The sequence below is a fragment of the Rhinolophus hipposideros genome, assembly GCF_964194185.1.
Source record: "Rhinolophus hipposideros genome assembly, chromosome: 5".
Classification (NCBI taxonomy): Eukaryota; Metazoa; Chordata; class Mammalia; order Chiroptera; family Rhinolophidae; genus Rhinolophus; species Rhinolophus hipposideros.
Window position 1 is genome coordinate 51,988,667 of NC_138051.1, and position 16,507 is coordinate 52,005,173.

Sequence of the window (16,507 nt, forward strand, 5' to 3'; positions counted from 1 at the left end):
GAATAGTTTCAAAGTACAATCAAGAAGAGTTTACTACAGATTTGAAAAATAAAACCCATGATGAAACCGACTTCGTTTGGCAAAGGAGTTGTGCTATCCAATTCATATCTACAAATGGTGAGCTTGATTATGATTTTTCTAAACATGAACATCCATCAGATATAATTTTTATAATGAAACACACATGGTTTTATTCTGCTCTACTATTTCACATTTGGCAGAAAATAAGCTTTAGCCTGCAGTACCAGACTTAAATGAACATTGAAACGACCATAGTCTGAAATACCTTGCTCATAAAGTTCGTGCAGGACAAGGTAAAACCTAAGGTTAGAAACATCTTCACGTAAGTAATAAGGCAAATAAATCACTTAGACACATTCCCTATATTTCCCTATCCCTGATGTGGCTACTGAGGTGAAATTAAGCTAGTTTTCCCCTTCTACTCAACTGGGAAATGTCACCCAAGAGTGTAAATTGATCAAACTAAATCCTTCTGAGGGAAGTAAGCTTTGCGGTATTTGCAGGTTCAGCTGCTAGGTGTAGTAATAGCTAAAGTGACCCCATAGCAACAATTGCATTGTGAGGCAAAGCAACTGGAATTACATTGGAAAGGAAAAAAAAAAAAAAGCCTTGGAAATTTGGTAGCCTCTTCTATTTACATCGAAATTTCTATTTTCATTAGTAGGAAAAAATTTTATAATAGCCACGTAAGCTAGGTCAACGTTGAAACTTTCCTTTTGATTCAAGGAGGAGTTGAAATATTTTACTCAGCACACAGTACATTCCTGACTCCCAGATCTGCGCCAAAGAAATTTTCTTTTTTTCAACCTATTGGTCAGGAAGAGGACTATATCATCAATCCATGAAGGCACATTGTCTGCTTAATTATGATGTGGGAAACAGAAAAATTGTTTCCTCTGTGGTTTTAGAACACCTTCTCCTAAATTCGTTCCATAAAACACTGAGCCAACCCTGTTCTCCAAATTGTACTCAGCTGCCACCCAGGATTGTCTCTACGAGAGGTATCAGGAGTATTGGAGTTGATAACCACCTAGCCTGCTGTTCAGGGAAAGTTTCAACCCTCTGTAACCTGTAACCACTTCCCACTGAAAGGAAAAGCAGGTTACCCAAAACTCCTATGGCTAAAAATTTAGAATGCTAGAGGGAAAACCGTGCAAGAGGACCAAAGCCACAAGTGAAACAACAAAAATCTCATCAGCATTTAAAAATAGACACTTAAATAATAAAGATGTCACCCTACAAAGAAAATGTCAATGACATTTTATACATCTTGAAATAGCAACAGTGGGTACTAAATTCTTAACTTCCACATTATCACCCCTTGCTAGACTAAAACCTCTCGGGGTTTCTCTCCAGTGGGTCCAATGAGTGGTTTTGAATTAATTGTGCTTGGATGTAGATTTTATGTGTAATAAGACACATCTGTTTCCCTCTGCCTGGTTCTCTAACCAAATGTTCAACTGACCTGGTTCCCAAGTGGAGCCAGAGATATAAGGTAACTTGTTTACTGGAGGTGGAAAATCTTTGACAAGACCTATTCTGTACTATAGAGTTGGTATTTCTCAGGTCCACTTCCCTAACACCCACAGTTGTCCGCTCTTCTGTTGCCTACTTCCTCCACACCAATAGACCTTCCCAATAGACATAGGGGGGTAGTTCTAGGAACTTCAGGCTCGCTTCCCAGGCATTCCTCGTCATTTTTCTCTTTTCCTCTCTTATAGTCAACTATTAGGGTTTTTTTCCCTCTTTCCTAAATATGCTCAACTGGAGAAAGTTGCAATTTGAATATGTAGCAACAAAAATTAAAATATGCATAATGGAATTCAATGTATGGACCTTCCATTAGTTGAGTGGGAATAAATGTACTTGGACTTGAAAAGTATATTTTTCTTCAAAGGAAAAAGAGGTCATTGTATTTTTCAGAATGAGGAGAGCTCCAAAGGATATGCAGAGGTGAGCACAAACACCTGAAGTGCAAGGTGGAAATACAGAGACAGCTGGGCAGGGCAAAGTTTAAAAGTACAAAAAGAGGAGGGCTTTCCCCCTACCTTCATCCTTAACTCATTAGAGCCACTCAGAATTTTTAAAATCTAGCCAGACATTTAAATTAAGGAAAGCAAACCATTCACATAAAACATTGTTTCATTGAGGTTCTAATTCCTCAAAATGCTATGCTCTTGCTACATTTTTCTCTAAATAGTATAATTTATTTGGACAATTGGAGGGAGAAGCAAAACTGCCAAGACAGGAAGAGGGAAGACTTGGGGTAGTTTTCTATGACCAGTGTGTAGCATCAAATGACAGGATCAGATAATATATTTACAGTCGTCTTTGCAAATAATTGCTTTCTCTGAGGTTGTTTCCCTGTTTACTATTTTGCCTTCTAATTTACTTGGACATTTTAAGTTAAAATTAAAACTAACTTTACAATGTTTGATTTTTATTTTGGGATAAAATTAGGAAGGATTTTAGAAGTCTTACAAGAACATAATATTTAGATTTAATAAATACAAGCAGTGTAAGAGTAGTCAGTTAATAGGCAAGAAGAATCAACGGATACTAAAGAACCAAGAACCCAAACTAGCATGTCACTTTTGTTTATCAACTCATCTATTTTCATATTGAAGAGCTATGACCAGGGCTTGCAAAATAATGTGAAGTAATTTATTTAAGAAAAAAGAGAGAAATTTCTAAAATGTCTAACTTTTTCATGAAGAAAAAAAAAAGGACATAAAAAAAAAGAGAGGCTCGATTAATGAAGCAGACAAAAGAGCCACTTGGCCCCCATAGAGAGGGGAGTTTAGAAGCCACAGTGTACTAAATGTGTTTAGCCCACTGGAAGCACTTTCCCTAAAGCAATCAGGAAGCCATACATGGAAAGGTTGCTTGATCAAAACGTCAGTAGTTGGATTCGAAAAAAACCTAAGCAAAGTGCAGAATGTTGCAAAAGAAAAGTAGAATAAAAAAGCAAACACAGAACTAGATTTGACTCTCAACACACACCATGTATTTAGCCTCTGAGCCACAGCTTTCTCTTCTGAAAAACGGAGACAGTACAATCTCCTTTAGTGCGTGACCGGGAGATTCCTGGAGATAATCCACACAGCACATGGTGGGTACTGGCACTCACTCACTCACTGTTAATTCCCACCCCTTCCTGAGAGGGGTGCTGTTCTGACTTTGCACAATCTAGAAACAGCCTTTGGGAAACATGTACCCAACTGTGACCTTAAATAAGCATTCCATCACTCTGAGTTTCAGTTTTCTCACCTAAAAAAAAGGCAAGCATGGTCTGAATGTCTCCAAAGTCTTTTCTACCTCAAAAATTCTGAAATGGGACAGGATTTATGTTAATCGGTAAAATTACTCTCTAGTTTTCTTGTGCCATCCTTGTTCAGTATTTTTAATTGCAGCTTATTAACATCATAGAAAAGAATTCAGAATCCTTTTTTCTCTGCTCTGAAACTAATTAGAAAACTTGTGTAACTCTTAATTAAAAGTGTTACTGAACTCATCAGTAAAACCATCCTGACATCTACGTTCACTTGAGTACAGAACCACAGTATAGAAATATACATGAGTATAAAACCAAAGATCCTAAATATTAGTTCTAGGAATTTCTAGTGGTTTGTATATTAGGAAGGCTCTAATTTTATTTTCTCTTCCCCTTACTTCTCCAGTAATGACAAACAGGTCCTCCGTTTCATAGGCAGATTTTTATACATATATTGGTTTCCTAATGGTTTCCTAGACTTTTCTTTCAAAAGAAAATCAACATTAAAAAAAAACCTCACATCTACTTATTTCACAGCAGCAGAATATAATGTGAAAATATGAAGATGAGAAAAAGTAATTGAATTTCTTCAGTATACAGAATGTTTATTCCTTGTACATGAAATTCTGGATTCATTAGTTGTTAGAACCTGATTGATTAAGCATTCATCTTTAACTTTGGCTTTTAGCTTAATATCAGAAAAATAGGATCGCCTAACTCCATTTTATTAATATTTTCCCACTAATAAAAAAATGATTGAGGAAATAGAGAAAATTGCAAAGAGAGGGAGTACTAGAAATGGGGCATTATTAATTATTAATAATGGGGCATTATTCTCCCAAGCCCTCAATTAGGAATGGGGGAGGGGGATTTAGCCTGTGGATGCTAAGAATAGACAGCACATTCACAAATTACCAGAATCCCTAAGGCTTTCTACAGGTAATTCATGGTTTAGACTCGTATCTGGATTAAAGAGTTACCTTACAATTTCTTCTGCTTTCACAAAAGCTTCCTTTAAAACCATGACAAGAATCCTGGGATGGATGGACCAGGTTTTATCCAGCAATGACATTGTTTATTATCTGGAAGTCTCCCAAATGTAGCTAAAATACATGGACTTAGTACTTCCTAATACATTTGAATAACACTTTATAGTTTGCAAAACACTTTTATATAATTAGGTCTTAGAATTATTTGATTCCTGGGGTCATTCTTTTTTCCTACTGAGATTCCAAGCAAAAGCGTGGTTTCCATTTCTGAATCGCTTGTTCTGCTAAGCAAAATTAAGACACTTCCCTCCTCTTTTCACTTTTAACTTCTTGACCTCTGGAAAGAGGAGGTGCATCACTGAGCACCTGGCCACTATTCAGAAGCACAGGGTGTGTCTGCTCCCAACACATTTGGTCCAGCTTCCGCCCCTCTGCACCCATGGGGTCACAGAGCCGCCATGAGTCTTCAGAATGATGACCCAATGATCCAAGCCACTCTAATAATGAAAAAACAGATCTAGGAAGTATGTACTAGGACATTTGGGAGGAAATTGCTTTGTTTCATTTTTTTTAATCAAGGAAAAAAAATGTTCATTCATTAAAAAATGGCATGAACCAGAATGCCATAATCCCTTCATAGTCAGGTTAGTGAGATTCTTATTTTAATTATGTGGGTTGTGACATGTCTATTAAATTATATGAACAAAATATTTAAAAATTAATATTTTTCAAAAGAAACGTTACAGAAAAGATCCCATTCAAATTAGGAACAAAAGTTATAAAATGCCACTACTAAACTTAATAAGAAATGTAAAAGAACTGTGTAAGGAAAAACATAATTAGTTATCTTGAGGGTCCTAAAACGAAGAGCTGATGGAGATGGTAGATAAAAAGACTCAGCTATAAAAATGTTTACCTTCTCAAATTGCTCTCCAGTCCACCCTACTGCAATCTAAGTCCTAAAGAGATTCTGTTTGGGGACTTTGACACTGAACCTAAATTTCATCAGAAAGGGAAAAGGAATATGAATGGCCAAGACTTTATTTTAAAAGGAATATAACTAGGGAGGTCTTGCCCAAACAAATATAAAAACATTCTAAAACTACTAGAGTAATTACACAGTTTGGTATTGATAACTGGTTCAGGAATAGCGAAAAAGATCAATGAAATTAGAAGAGGCCAGTAACACATTACAGATGTGAACTGAGTATAGGATAAAGGGAGCACTTTAAAACAGAGGATGAAGAAGGCATTATCTGATAAACTATTTTTAGGACCATTTGGAAGAAGTTATGTGGTGTGATCCCTCACACAAGAAAAAAACTGTATCAGATGATGTAAGGAGCTAAACTTTAAAACTACATACGTACTGTGTTTCCCCCAAAATAAGACCAGGTCTTATATTAAGTTTTGTTCCAAAAGACTCATCAGGGCTTTATGTTCAGGGGATGTCCTCCTGAAAAATCATGCTAGGGCTTATTTCCCGGTTAGGTCTTATTTTTGAGGAAATATGGTAAAAGTTGTAGAGAAAATAAGTACATGATTACAGTCATGACTGGGATATGTTCTGAGAAATGCATCTGCAGGGGATTTCACCGTTTGCGATCAGAGAGTACACGTACACAAACCTAGATGGCCTACACCACACTAGGCTAGATGGTATAGCCTCTTGCTCCTCAGCTACAAGGCTGTACACGTCACTGCGCAAAACAGCACTAGATTCAATCAAACGCAAGATAAAATTATGCGATCAAGAGACTCAGTAAACAGGAGGTCTGAGGCTGCGCCCAGTGTAACAGGGTCATACTGTGTTACAGTAAACTTTTATTTTTTGTAAGTAGAAAGAGTACCCTCTAAAACGATAACAAGTATGTTACAGTAAATACATAAACCAGTAACATAGTTGTTTATTATAGTATCAGGTATTATGTACCGTACATAATTGTATGTGCTCCACTTGTATATGACTGGCAGCGCAGTAGATTTGTTTACACCAGCATCTCCCCAGACACTAGTAATGTGTTGGGTTAGGAAGTTAGGATGGCTGTGTCACTAGGCAATAGGAACTTTTCAGCTGCATTACGATCTTTTGGAGATCACCATGATATATTTAGCCCATTGTTGACTGACATGGTATGTGGCACATGACTGTACATGATTTGGGGGTAAGAAAGACAACCTAGAAAAGACACAAAAGAACCACTGCTTATGATACAAGGCCCACATCATTTTCAGTTCCACAACACTACAGATCAGTGATTGTCAGCCTCATTTTCCCACTGGAATCACCAGGAACCCTTGTGAAAAAGAAATTCCTGAGTCTCATCCCAAGCCTGCTAAGTCACCTGCCCAGGTGGACTGAGACACCACCTTGTTGTGGAGGCCTCTGGTCCAGGCTACACCACCAGGATGGGGAGGGGCAGGAGGATTCAGGTTGCAAGGCATTAACCAGCCAGCTCAAGCCTTGCCATGACTGAAGGCCCCCAGGTGCTATTCAAGCAAAGTTTCCTCTTTTGTAAGGTCCCCTGGGAACTTGTCTCCTCTTTACAGAAGTCAGCTTTATTAAACAAAATACCCTCCCACTTCCCCTGCCAAAAAAAACCAAACTTCATGTTTGCTGCAGCATGGCAAAATACATCCTGATCAGGTTGCATTTGGTGTTACACCGAATTATGGCATAGTCAGCCATTCTTAAATATGTACTAACAGAGGCTCTCAACCCTGGCTGCTTTCAGGAACCACCCAGGAAGCTTTAAAAAGTTATTCAGTTGTTTCTGAGTCTCACCCCCAGGAACTCTGATTTCAGCTGGTCTAGGATGGAGTCCAGGGATTGACGTTTTTAAAAAGCTCCACAGGTGCTTCTAAATTAGATGGAGACCACTGGCTAATGTCCAGAAACCACTGCTGCTCTCTAGAGTTCCACATCTTAATGAGACACAGAATCCTGCTGGTTCTAACACAAGACAAACCATGATGTATGAGGTCTAAGAGCATTTCGAGCGAGGTGCCATGGAAGAGGAAGGCTTGTTGAGAGGATGGCATTTTGTTGACGTTAGATCTAGAATGTTACCTCAGACTTATGCCTGGAGAGAGAGCACCCAGGCAGAGGAGAAAAAAAATAAGGGATTAGAAACTTTATTTTGATTAGTAATTCATTATCTCATTTTCCTCCTATAACTTCTCATATGACCATATATACATACATACACCGTATTTTGCCATGTATAATGTGCACTTTTTTTGCCCAAATTTGTGAGGGAAAAATAAGGATGTGCATTACAGATGGGTAGTACTATTCCATATCTATAAAGATGTTTTCTTTCTTTTTTTTTTTTTCTTGTTTTTTTTTTTAGGGTCAGAGAAGTGACCTCCTGTTCTAAACTGGTGTTTTAATTACACCTTATACCTGCTGTCAACCAATCCTCCCAGGCTCTCCTATATGCAGAAGTTCTTGGTCCTTTTGAGTTCAAGTCTCTTTTAGGGTTTTTTCATTCATATTAGTTGGTTCTAACCTGCTCCCGCAACAATTGCAAAGTAGGTAGGCTTTCAGCTTTTTCAGTGCTGTGAAGTCAGTTTTCATTCCTCCATCTGCTTGTTGTTGTTGTTATCGATATTTGGCCTTTATTTTTTATTTTTATGGGTCGGTATTTTTAAAAAATCACCTAATATTATTTTTATGAGGATTCAGGAAGGAGCAGAGAGATGGATGTCTATATAGATGTTTTCAACTCTTTTATTTATGCTTATGAGTTAAAAGTGTAGCTCTAGGTAAGGGGGGTGGGGGGAGGGAGATGAGGGTAAGGGGGATCAAATATATGGTGATGGAAGGAGAACTGACTCTGGGTGGTGAACACACAATGGGATTTACTGATGATGTAATACGGAATTGTACACCTGAAATTATGTAATTTCATTAACAATTGTCACCCCAATAAATAAATTAAAAAAAAAAAAAAGTGTAGCTCTAGAAATCAGTAACGGTATCCGTATACAAAAATAATACCCTGAACACGATCATCGGTTTTGATGAACTTAACAACAAACTTACAACGACAAAGAGTTCTTGGCCTTCTATGATGCGTAAATATCCTAACTTTGTTACCAGTACATAAAATGTTCTGTACCTTGTACCTGTTCTTGAGTTTTGTAATTATTTGTGACATAAAATTTCTTGTATCATAATATGTTAAAAAATAAACGATAAAATTCCTTTATAATACAAAAAAACAAGTACCTAAATGTAAACAAATAAAAATTTGAATGAAAAAAATTAAAATGAAAGATTTTTTCCCCCTGAAAGTTTGGGCCAAAATCGTGGTTATGCATTATACACGGCAAAATACAGTACACACACACACACACACACACACACACACACACATCTCCTTTTTATTTCTACCTGCAATTAATTATAATTCTAAGTAATAGAAGATTTTGTCACACTGCATATGAAATGGATCTAATCATATGTTTAGCGTGCTTCTAGACAAGGCAGTGCTTCCTCCAGCCAGGGGTAAGGCAGAAATGGGTGCCTTCCCTCCACTCCCAGTAATGCACTTCGAATAATCTACCATATGCAAAAGGGTGGACTGAAATCACTCTATTCAGAAAATTCAAATGCAATAAGCCTACTTTAAATTACCCAGCCAATAAGGGAAGAGGAGGATGAGAAATTTTGTCAAGAATTTTTCAAATAGGCAAACTTCCCAGCCCAAATTCATTGAATACATTACTAATTCATTTCATTCTGGGATTTCTCTTTGTCCTGTGTCCCTCCCAAAACTAGGAGATGTGAAAGTTTGAAGCTGGGCAGAACAAGCAGATTGTTTCCTTGAAGCATTTCTAGCCTCACTCAATTGCTTCCAATTTTTGAGGTATTTCCTTAACAGGCAACAAGTAACTCAAACACAATCTGTTAAGACTGGAGATAAATGGTATGGTTTCCCTAAAGTTTAGTGAACCACGACTTGAACAAGTTTGTTAGAAAAATACTAATGTAGTCGTGTCTTGGGGATAGTTGCCTCCACCTTTGGGGGTAGGCAGGAGAGCCAGAAGGAGAGCCATCTAGTACAGAGCTTCAGCAGTGATAGCCTTTTGGTACTTGACCTGTCTCAACGATTGGATTCAAAGCATTTTATAATATTCTTATTAATACTCAGTGCAGCACCCCAGTGAGGATGTAAACTATTCTCACTTCCTTTTTTTAAAGAATGAAATTGAAGTACAGAGAGTTAAATAATTTGCTCTGCTCAGTTAAAGGAAACAATGAGAGGGGGGGAAAAACCTCTTTCCAGATCACCAGGCAGACTCCTGCCTCCCCCTCAGGGTGAGATTCACTAGTGCAGTCTGAGGCGGCTCCTGACTCACCTTCACACCCTAGCTGGAGGACACACTGAGTCATAGTGGCATTAACTTCTACTCACTATGATGGTACTTGTAGAAACTGAGAAAGGGGAGTTCCGAGGACTGAGCAGAAGGAAAAGAGGGGAGACAAAATTCAAAAGTACAACATTTGTAGCATCATTCAACAAACCGTAGATGACACAAAGAGAAAACAAGACGATGCAGTCCTTGCCCCCACAGACGATATGTATTCCTAGGGGGAAGGAGGTACCTGATCCACAAGCAGCCATAATTACCCAACACAAGTATTATGGAAACGCCACTGAATGACTGGGATTGAGGAAGGCATAGAGGAATGTGGAAAGGCCAAAGAGAAAGATGGTAAATTCTGCAGAGTACAAAGAAATGTAAATCAGGGTCTGACTTCAAGGGGCTTACATTCCTTCTGGGCAGTAGGACTCACACACAGATAGCAATGTAAGATTACATATAATTTAGTACCAAATAAATAACTCCCTGTCAAGGACTACGGATTTAAAGAAGGAATAATCTAAGTGAGCTAAATCAAAAGTTTCCAGGAAATGAGCCTGTATTTGGGCCTCAAAGGATTCTGATAAATGGCAAAAAAGGGAAGTCCAGTCATGGAAAAATGGCCTGACCAGAGTGTATTCTAACCGGACTGTAAAACATCAACATGAGAATCGGCTCATTCATCCATTCAATCAGTCACTATCTACTGAGAACCTACTGTGTGCAGGCACTCTGCCAGGAGCTAACAGTGAGCACAAGGGGTTCAGACTGCCCTCGTGGAGTTTCCATATTCTGGGACTACTGGAAAATAAGAGTTGGACAGAGGCAGCCTGGAAAAGGTTTCATTGAGACAGTACTGCATTTGGCGTTTTAGTCTGTTCTCATTAGGAGCTAAGCTTTTGAGTAAGAGTGACAGGTGCAAAGCTGTATTACCAGGAAGATGATTCCGACAATGCTGTCTCTGTGAATTACAGAGGAAGAGAGTGAAGATCACTAAGGAAACTCTCGTGATGGTCCCAGTAGACAACAATGCAGATTCAAACTAGGGTAACAGCTGTGAAAAGGCAGGGAGAGAGCACTGTGAGGACATACTCACAGGGCTTGAGAGTCAACAGAAGTCTGGAAGGGAGGAGATGGAGAAACAAGGACCCTAATGTCTCCAGCCTAGATATCTGGGAGAATTCTAAAACGAACACCAGTGAGGAAGAGCAGGTAAAGCGCACTTTCTCCAGCCCCAGAGGTTTGGCTCTTTTCAATGCCTTTTCTATTTTCATACTATTGATATTGTCCTGTCTGGATCTCTTCTCCAGCCTGACCAAATCTGCTCTTGGCTACTCTAAGGAAAAGGTTCAATAGACTAGTTCACAGTGAGGTGTTATTAACTGACAAGCGGGCAGCCTTTTATCAAGAACAATGCAGTAGCTCAGAGGGATCAGTAATGGCAGAAAGCTTAGCATCAACAGCAGCCATGGAGGAGACATTCTGGGCCTAGAGTCTTCCAGGCGCTGTAGACAACCAACTATCTATCCAATGCCTCTACTTAAGGACAGCTGACTCCAGAATTGCCTGGGAGCAAACTTTCCCCCAATCCCAGTCCTGAGTACTGCCCTGTCATTTTTGTCTGGGCCAGCATCATTAGAGATGATTGATTGGTGGCATCCCTGAAAGCTCAGGGTGCTTACCGGCAACCCTGTCCTTGGAAGATGACACCGGGAGGGCAACCATCAGACTTCCTCTGAGGACAGGTTTGGAGTCATGTTACCTTGCTCGGATCACAGTGTTCCGGTGCACTAGTGCTTTGCAATCTCCTAGGGATCTTGTTAAAATGCAGATTGAGAATTGGTAGGTCTGGGGTGGGGCATGAAGTTCTGCAGTTGTAATAACATCCCGGGGATGGCTGTGCTAGCCCATGGATCCACAACTTGAATATCTACGTGCCTAAGAATAAACAGCTCCTCTCCAAAGCAGATCTTAGATTCAGGTGACCCTGAATTTAAATCCCTCCTTTGCCGCTTTTCAGATGGGTGACTTTGAGCAGGTTACCTAACTCACGTACGGTTTCCTTGTCTGTAAACCAAGAAAAAAGATACCTACCACAAAGAGGTGCAAATGCTAGATGACGAAGAGTGGGTCCTCGGTAACTGGTTAATTTCAATAGCACATTCTCTTCAATAGTGTGGAAAACTGTTAAATTCATGGAAGCATACCTCCCCCCACCACAGGCTAAGGTCTCTGGAGGGAATTACTGAGAATTAAAACACAGCACATCCTCAGAAGGTGGAGAAGCCATTGACAACTCTTTATCATCATGTAATCCTGCATAACCACAAACACGACCAAAATTAGCATCATCCTGTTTTTGTCTGAGTAATTTATAACATAAAGATCCTGCTACAGGATTTCCCAACTCTAAAATTTCCAAACTCCAGTTGGCAGGGAAAGAGCATTTCTTTTCTAAGGAGGGCATGATACCTAGTTTTAACCAACACCAGTGTATTTAAGCTCCTTCAACTTTCACATTTCCCTTTCCCAAAAGTCAGATATACCTCCCTGCACTGAGAATTACCATCCTAGTGCATTATGATGCTATCTGACCTAAAATGTGTCATTTCCACTAAACCTATAAAAATGCAATTACATCGTGAACCAGAAGAGTCTTCTACTTGGAATTCTTTGCCATAGGTGAAGAAACAAACCTTTTCTACATTTCCACATTTTGAAAAGCAAACCACAGCTCTGTAAGTGCATAGTTTTTGTCAGGCTAAATATCAACATTCCCTTGCATGCATTAATCTTTCAACGCGCAAGACTAAAGTATATGAACCAAGTGAACATAACTGCATAAATACCAGGCTTCAAAATAATCTAGTTTTGTTGCATAGATGAGTGCATATTATATAATCATTTTTAAAAATCCTCTCCCTTTCTCTCACTTTCTCCATCCCACACCCAGAAAACATTTTATGCAGAGAAAGCCACACTTATCACTAACCGATAACCAACGTTTCAAAAAAAAACAACGAAACTGCAACATTAAGAGCCATTCAAAACCAAAGGAAATGCCAAGACACTGGAAATAAGTTCTACTCTCAATGCAAATAAAGCTACTGGAATTGTGAGGGGCAGAATAAACAAAACAATTAAGCTATTAGCATGCCTCCTGGGAGACAATCTGGCCTTTAAAGGAAAGCAAAACCAGATCTCACTTGGGCAGGTGAGTGGTTAGGCTGCTTAAGGAAAAACACAGGCAGTAAATCTGCTCTTTACACCAGAACAGATAGAAACTTTTGTAAGGAAATTTTACATTCTGAAGGCCACATAGCAGAAGAAGGAAAACCTTTTTATCTATCTTTCTATCTTCTTATCTTCTGCTTACCCTTTTTATCTATTCTTATCGCCCCCCTCCAAGAGTGAGGAAAGGTCCCACAGTGGAGTCACAGATCACGCCTGATTTGGAAGGTTCCATTTGGAGTTGGGAGTTTTTGATTAAAAAGGGTCCTGGGGAATTTTGTTTGTATTTCTGCCAGGAAAGAGCTGTAACTTCCTTGAGGGGACAAGATGAGACTCGTTGTGTGGCCTCAGGCGATCACTTAACCTCTTCTGGTCTCAGGTGAGGAAGGGTTAAAATAAAGGGAGTGAGTCATCTGTACAAGCCATTCACTTGGTTTCTCTCTACAGTTCCTGCCTTCTGCAAGAGCTAAGATGAACTTGCTAATATTCTCTTCTATTAAAGAAAACTCAAAAGGAAGCCCTCCTGGTTTTATCTGAGGGGTCTATTTTTATCTTTGAAAAACATTTCCAGTTTCCAATTAGTGAACTGTCTAATCCACTGGCTCTCATCAATCACTCATTCACTGCAGGTTGTGTTGCATTGGAAGGTTTCTGATCCACCATGGGAACAGTTTGGTTTAATTTAGCAAAGTCACTGATTCTCCCACATGCCAGACACTGCGTTAGGTGATGGAAATACAAAAAATACCCGAGCAAAACACAGTGTCCACTTAAGGAGTTTACAGCCTACTAGGACAGAATAATAAACAAATATTTAATGAATAACATCACTCAAAAAACTCCCATTGGCAGGAGGACCTCAACTTGCCTTGCCTTTTCCGAGTCCTCCATTCCTGGTCTGCAAGTCATTCAAAATTCCTCACTGAAAATGTTTCAACTGGTGATCATACATCTTCCCAGACCTCCATGAGTTACCTGGACTTCTTCTCTTCCCTCCTGCCTCACCTTGGAGGCCATTTCTTTTACACTCTGGAGAGCTTAAGAATACCTCACCCACTAGAGCTGAGCTTGAAAATTTTCTCCAGAAATCTCCAAAAGTGCAAATCTGCCCATTTTGTTATTTGATGAATTCCAGTACAGATACTTCCTGAGGACAGTTTGAATTTACCAGTATTAGGATTTCCTGTGAATTTTAAACATCTGAATTCAACCTGTCCTCCAAAACTACATGCAATAAAAATGCAGATTGTCTACTACAAAATCCCATTTCAATTTTCTCAATTCCTTCTTTCATCTTACTATCTCTACCTATTTCTTAAACATCCACACTTGTGAAAATCACTGGCTACACATACAGTAGATTGCATTTTTCTGGGAGAACTATCTTACTTCACAGATTCTGAACGAGTTGCTGGGGGAAAGGGTTTTTACCCTTGTTTCCACAGTATAGCTGGTTGATGAGTGAAGAAAGACGTGATAATGGGCAGACTGATTCTCCTGCCTTCCGTGAAAGAGCTTGGCTTTCAGGTGCCCTTTTAAGTATCTTTATCCTTCTCCTCTCTGTCCTCACCATTCCATCTCTGGGAATAAGCTAAATGAAGTGAGGAGTGACACCTACATCAGAGGACTTCATCATTCCCATTAAAATCAAAGGTTCCTGTGACATTTGAATCACAGAGTGCTCTCACTGATTTGATCCTCCCCTGTTTCATTCCATTAGCAGAGTAACCAAGAGCAGCAGGTTACTGGAGTGGGTTTTCACAGTACTTTGCTGTGTTGGCAGTTCTGCACTCTACTTTCGTCCCTCAAGATCAAGACCTGGGGGCAGTTTTAAAGAAGGTATAATTCATACACAGCAGAAGGAAATGCTAGCATTTCCCACCCCCACCCCCAATACATATAAAAATAGTTCTGTATACCTAGTAAGGGGCAGAGGATGGGATTTATAAGGAACAAGACAGGACTCTAGCTAAAAAGTTAACTGATCAGAGGGAAGATAAAATGGCATATACAATCATAAAATCTTCACAGAGAAAGTGCCAGGGGATTTTGAAGATAACTTCCAACTATGAGACTCAAGAAGGTGGACTTGGGGGTGGCCTAAAAGGAGAATTAGACCATTGGGATGAGGGAAGAGAAGAGAATTGCAGCCAGACATCAACCAAAGGTGAGAACAACGAGGCTTCTAAGGGGCACAGCAAGTCGTTGAACTAGGCCAGATGATCCTAGTGAGAGACAAAGCAAAAAGGTAGGTTGAAGCCACACTACAGATGTGGAATCCACAGGACTCAGTGGGTGACGGAATCTTGCAATCCACCACATCTTATATCTATAATATATAAAATACATCCTTGCCAACTGACGTTTAAATGCAACGGCTGCAAAACCTGAAGACTTTGATTCACAGCCCCTAAGAGGACAGTGCCTTATTGTCTCTGTAGAGCACAGAACTCTTGACTCATTGGCACGCCCCTTTCACTGGAGAGGTGCTACACCAGGTTTCATGGGGGAGGAGAGAGAGAGTTCTTTTGGCAGCCTTAATTGTTTGTCCTCACTTCTGAGGAAGTGCAAACAATGTTTCCTGCGTTCTCCCACCCTCCTGCTTTTAGAAGGGCATGAGCCTTATGGGGGGAGAACAGGATGCTATGTAGATAGATGGAAATATGGTTGGGGCTTGCAGCAGGGGAGAGAAAGAGCTAGAAGCAAGAGGCCATCTCAGTTCCAAATTTTTTTCTATACCTCAAACCCTAGTCCTAGATAATAGAAACAGAACACAGAAATCTGCTCCAGAGTCCAGCAATTTCCTTCTTACTGTGTGTCCTCAATTAGTAAATACTAATTTTATAATTAATAACAATGAATCCTCACCAGGGAAATGAGATTTCAGTTATTTACATAAAGTCAAAACCTTATGCCCTTGATTTATATTAGGGGTCTGTATTGCATATATTTCTCTTTGTGATCATAGGAGAATATAAAAACATAATACAAGACCAATGCTGTGACTCTATTTTTATGCTTTATTATAATTCTGGAAAATCAAGTTAGTTGTCAACAAATAATACCTACCATTATGTCATGGTAACATATCGATTTAAGTGTCTCTGGGAATCTTATGAAAAATTAATTTAACTAACTACTTGCAACCTTCCTCTTTCTCTAATGCTTTATTATGTTTGATTTCCAAACATTTTCAGTAAAAGCAGGATTTTTCCAGGATCCCTGGACCACAGTTCAAGAGACTTATATTCTAGGGCCACGTCTTCTATTAACTTCCCAGGCGACCTTGGTCAGGCTATTTAAATTCTCTGGACCTTTGAGAGTCATTTAGGGAGGCCATGGACCATTGTGGGGATTTATGAATCTTCTTCCCAGGAGAAAATACACACATAAACACAGACACAAACTTCAGCGTACAATTTCATAGAAACCCAACATAGTCTCCAGGGTATTTCTCATCTTGACATTCTGTATTCAAGGTAACTGATCACCGAAACAAATAAGTATTATCTATACAGCCATCACCATGATACAGGTATGCATAAAAAGGAATGAAGAGATTAATAACCACAAACTGGCTCTACCAATCATCCTTAAAGGCAGTACCTGCGTATAGCTG

The 16,507-nt window shown here is 39.4% G+C and overlaps 1 protein-coding gene across 2 annotated transcripts in view; it reads right to left on the reverse strand.

Moving 5' to 3' along the window:
- MYO1E (myosin IE) overlaps positions 1-16,507 on the reverse strand; it is a 171,143-nt gene that overhangs the window by 143,534 nt on the left and 11,102 nt on the right. The gene's annotated exons all lie outside the window — the stretch shown is intronic.